The sequence below is a fragment of the Macrobrachium rosenbergii genome, chromosome 45 (assembly GCF_040412425.1).
Source record: "Macrobrachium rosenbergii isolate ZJJX-2024 chromosome 45, ASM4041242v1, whole genome shotgun sequence".
Lineage (NCBI taxonomy): Eukaryota > Metazoa > Arthropoda > Malacostraca > Decapoda > Palaemonidae > Macrobrachium > Macrobrachium rosenbergii.
The window spans coordinates 17,170,207-17,175,850 of record NC_089785.1 but is presented as its reverse complement, the minus strand read 5'-3'; positions in this window follow the sequence as shown (position 1 = coordinate 17,175,850).

Here is a 5,644-nt window from a genome sequence, read left to right as displayed (position 1 = left end):
AGCAGTTACACCGTGGATAAATTGCTTAGAGAGGGTTGAGGAAAGTAAGATGGAAGAAAAATAATATGAATGAAAGAAGGTGCATTAATAGGAATGAAAGGGGTTGCAACGGATCTTTCCTAGACAGTGACCACCAAAGGGTTTTAACCTGGTATGTATCTACCTTTGTGGCGTGTTTAGTACAAGCCCGTTGGGGATGACCGTAAAAACATAAACAAAAGACTGTAAATATCATAAAGATAACGGCCTGCAAGAAATATTAGTCCTAGATAACGACCCCCAAACTTTGTTGGGAGTCACTATCTAGGAAGGTACGCTGCAAAGAACCTTAAGTAATGGCTGCAGTGCACAGATTGAAGCGCACTGCCGGCAGTAACCCCCTACGGGTCTATTCGTAAAGGATATCGAGTAAATACTGGCATGATAAGGAGTACTACAACCACAAATGCACAACTTCTATGAATGAATCTATCCGAAGTTGAACACTCAGACTTCGGCTGTTCCTTTGTACCTGTCATAATGATAACGTTTTTGTTGTTTTGTTTCTCCTTTGAAGACCTCATTTTCTGTATTTGTGTCGTACTGACAGGTTGGCTCCATACCCTTAGTCACTTTTATTCATTTATTTATTTGTTTTCTTAATGTGATTTTAAATTTTAATGTTTTAAAACATAAATATTTTAAATATATATTTTTTTTTACTTATCTTTTATATATTCTATATGTTTTAATTAATTTCTCTGTATTTTACCTGTTCCTCGGTGTCCTTTGTGTAAAAGTTTCCTTTTAAGTCGATTGTCATTTCTTATGTTCTGACTTTGTCTTTGCATAATTTTTCTGTAATTTTTATTGTCAATGTTTTTTTTTTTAATTCTAGAACCCTGATGATGCAATCATGGATTATGAAACGTTGGGAATAAACATGTAATCAAATGGCTAATCAAGAGTATTCCTGTCCGCCTCCGTTTAATGTGTGTGTGTGTATATATATATATATATATATATATATATATATATATATATATATATATATATATATATATATATATATATATATATATATATATATATATAATATATATATATATACTGTATATATATATAGTGTGTGTACATATACATACATACATATATGTGTATATATACATATATATATGTGTGTATATATATACATACACAGATATATATATATATATATATATATATATATATATATATATATATTAGTTTTCCCCTTTACACACGTGACTTTTTATAATCACACTGTTGAGCCAAAATTATCACTCAGCATCGAATTCGCTTTACTTTGGGATAACTTATGCCTTAAGGAATTAATAATAAGCGTATCCTGTCCCCTCCCCCAAAAGGATTCTAACCCGTGCTTTCAGGTATATATGCAGTGACACACATTCGACATGTCGATACGGCTATCAAGAAAGATGTTGAATTCGACCCATCTCTACCTTGAAAGCAAACTGGTATGTTCGTAGAACTTGACTATTAATGACGTTTTGTCACTTATACACACGTGACCTTTTACACTTACTTTGTTCGTATAATCATCACGTTTTCACCTTTTTCGTGATTTAAAATTCAGAACACTACAAATATTAGGCCACAAATGTCACTTCATATTATATTCACTTTACTTGGGAAATAACTTATACCCAGTTGGAATTATAAATGAAAAGTGCATCTGCCTGTACTTTAATTTGTATTTATAGCCTAATTTCTTTTAGGACCACTCTGAAATCTAGTTTACTAACCTCTCTTAAGACCACTCTGTACTCGAGTTTGCATTTATATCCTGTTGAGGGCCACTGTAACTTCGACATATTTATAGCTTAAACCTCTTCCAGGACCACCCTGAGCTCTAGTTTGCATTTATAGCCTATTTATGGACACTCAAACTTCAATATAATATTTATAGCCTACCCTCCAGTTTGTATTTATAGCCTAACCTCTATTAGGACCACCCAGAACTCGAGCTTACTTTTATAGCCTGTTTATGGCCACTCTAACTTCGATATAATATTTATAGCCTACTCTCGTTTGTATTTATAGTCTAACCTCTATTAGGACCACCCAGAACTCGAGTTTACTTTTATAGCCTGTTTAGGGCCACTCTAACTTCGATATAATATTTATAGCCTACCCTCTAGTTTGTATATATAGCCTAACCCCTAATATGACCACTCAGAAGTCGAGTTTACTTTTATAGCCTGTTGAGGGCCACTCTAACTTCGATATATTTATAGTCTCCCCCTAGTTTGTATTTATAGCCTAACCTAATATCTATAGCCTGTTTAGGGCGACTCTGATTTCGATATATTTATAGCCTACCCTCTAGTTTGTATTTATACCCTAACCTAATATTTATAGCCTGGTTAGGAGCACTCTAACTTCGATATAACATTTATAGCCTAATCTCTTCCAGGAACACTCTAATTGAGTTTGTAATTATAACCTAAACTTCTTAACCACCATGCCACAGGTGTTTCTCCAGACATTCAAGTCAAAATGAGAGCCTGGAAATACATTTCAAAATACATTTTGAACTAATTTACCCATGAAAACAACTATCACAATTATGAGTGATCCCTCTTAACATTACATGTGACCCTACGTTTGTCGAATGACCTAGTAAGTGACCTTTTTGTTTTATGAATGAACTAGTAAGTGACCCTTTTATTTTACGAATGACCTAGTAAGAGACCCTTTTATTTTACGAATGACCTAGTAAGAGACCCTTTTATTTTACGAATGACTTAGTAAGTAACCCTTTCGTTTTATGAATGACCTAGTAAGTGACCCTTTCGTTTCTCCAATGACCTAGTAAGTGATCCTTTAGTTTTGTGAATTACCTAATAAGTGACCTTTTCGTTTTTCGAATGACCTAGTGAGTGACTGTTGCATTTTCAAATGATCCAGTAAGTGACCCATTAATTTTTCGAATGACCTAGTAAGTGACCCTTTCATTTCACGAATAACTTATGCACATAAAGTTACACGAAACTGTTCATTTTTAGGAATGACCTATTTTCTTAACGTCACACATGACCCTCTTGTTTTATGAATGACCTATCGTAATAACATTACACGAGACCCTTTCGAAGTATGAATGACCTATCCTCATACCGTTACAAGTGACCCTTTCATTTCACAAATGACCTACCCTCATCACGTTTTACCAGTGACCATTTCATTTTACGAATGACCTATCCTCATCACGTTTGACCAGTGACCTTTCCATTGTACGAATGACCTACCTCATACCATTACAAATGACCCTTTTGTTGTGTGAATGAACTATCATTTGACCGTTCCAGGTGACCCTCCCGTTTTACGAATGACCTATCCCCATAACGTACCAAGTGACCCAATCCCACAAAGCCACTAAGTTACGGCTCTGGCCCAGACGCTGCGAAATCGAACATCGTCGCCATTTAATGTCGTGGCGTGACTGTGCCTATCGTAAATAAAGTCGGGGGCCTTTCGTTACGCCTACCGGACGAATAACATGCACGGGATTACTTTCTCCGAAACCCAAGTGTAATAAGTATAGGAAGAGACTCAATTACATCGTGCATTGTGATAAACACCTTAACGGGCGACTACATAAGCGCGCTATTGCCTGTGCGTTTATTAGCAGGGATTACTGGCCTCTAAACCCGGCATAAATAGTGAAAATAGTCGTTCATTTGTCATAAAAAATCCTTCCAGGACCCCAGTAGTCTGGTTGATTTACGTCAATGGTTGATGCGACTGAAACACGACATTTTTTTTTTTTTTTTTTTTTGCCATAAACTGGTTGCATATCTGCACATTACACCCGAGTTTAAATTTAATGTGAGAAATTATGGCTTTATTCACAAGAAACATTCCGAGACACAAGGAAACTTCCAGAAAATGGCTCCCGGTTATCGTAATGGGACTGTTGATGTAAGTTGGTTTGTTTTCACTTTATGAATTCTAGGTGTCAAGGCAAGCACTGGGATACTTTGGGCCATTAAGCGCTTAAGACAGTACAAAGGGGTAGTTCGAGTGGTTGGCCAGCAAAATAGGAGATGAAGTTCGAGGTTCTAAGGTGGAACTGGGTGGAAACCCCACAGTTGCACTAAGAAGTAACAATTAGAGAGGTTGAACAGCAAGGCTGAAGAGAAGAAGAGGGAATGGAGGTAAAGTAAAAGGCTAGAAAAGTGGGTGCAGCTAGCGGCCGAGATGTCACTGCAAGCATCCTTTGATAATGCCTACAGGGCTCCATGTGAAGTGCACTGACCTCCTAGGGAGTGTTGATATAAATACTTTTCCTCTTCTAAGGTACATTTATAACGATTTTTTACTGCATCCATACCGTCAAAGATGAGTGAGTAATCTAAGAGATGGTCGAGACGGCAAATCTCGAACCTAAGGACGTTACGCACCGTTCATAAGGAGCCCAGGCCAAGCTACCTTCATTCCAAGGCTTTGGATTGAATTGAATATGGAATTTAGGCCAAAGGCCAAGCACTGGGACCTATGAGGTCATTCAGTGCCGAAGCGGAAATTGACAGTAAAAGTTGGAAAGGTGTAACAGAAGGAAAACCTCCCAGTTGAACTATGAATCAATTGTTTGGAGAGGATGGAAAGTAAGATGGAAGAAAGTGAATATGAAAGGAGGTACAGTACAGAGAAGGAAAGGGGTTGCAGCTAGGGGGCCTAAGGAAGGCACGCTGCAAAGAACCTTAAGTAATGCCTACAGTGCCCGGCGTGAGGTGCACTGACGGCACTCGCAGAGGTCATCAAAGGTGAGAATCGAGAGAGACCGACCAGGGCTGGACGACAGCAGGTCAATCTGGAGGGTGATGTTGTTTATGGGTGAAAATTGCATTCATCACACAAAGGTTATTTAAGATTATTTCCAATGAAAACGTGAATCTTTCACAAGGAAAAAGACAGGTCACCTGACGACAGTTCCCACAGGTGGAAGAAAGAGAAGATACTGAAGGGAAACGGAGCAACGAACAGATAAACAAAAGCAGCAAAATAAGCGAACAAACAAAGATCCGTCAATAAGTAAACAGTTATTTTAAGAATATTAATCAAGACCCACTGGGAATGAAGCTTCGTTACTGCAGGTGATATCAATCATACGTCACAAAAATAGGAATATACGATTCAGGAAACAAAGAGGTGGGGCAGAGAGTCCCAGAAGCATGTCAAATTATTGTGGAAACGTACAGAATGGTAGCTTGCCCCAGGTTTAGTCAAGAGATTCAGGAAACACAGAGGAAGTTAGAGACCTCCATTATCAACGCATTGGAATATAAAAGTTTAGAGAGGCAGGTCACATGATTCGGAAGTAATGGCTACTTTCTAAAAAAAAAAATTAATAAATTTGAGCATTAAAAATTCAAATCTTTTAGGTAAATTCCACTATGACACAGTCATGAAAATATATTTTTACCGATAATGCCTCTGTCAGTAGCTTATTCGCTGAATGGCTTTTATGTAAAGGTCATTTAAATAAATGTACAATGTTTATACTAAAGGTCGAATCCTTGCTCTGTAAGTATGATGGGTGCATACGGCGATTTACCCGGAAGTTGCAATATAGCAAGAGTGAGTGAACTGGAGTAAATATATTTCTATCTATCTGATACTT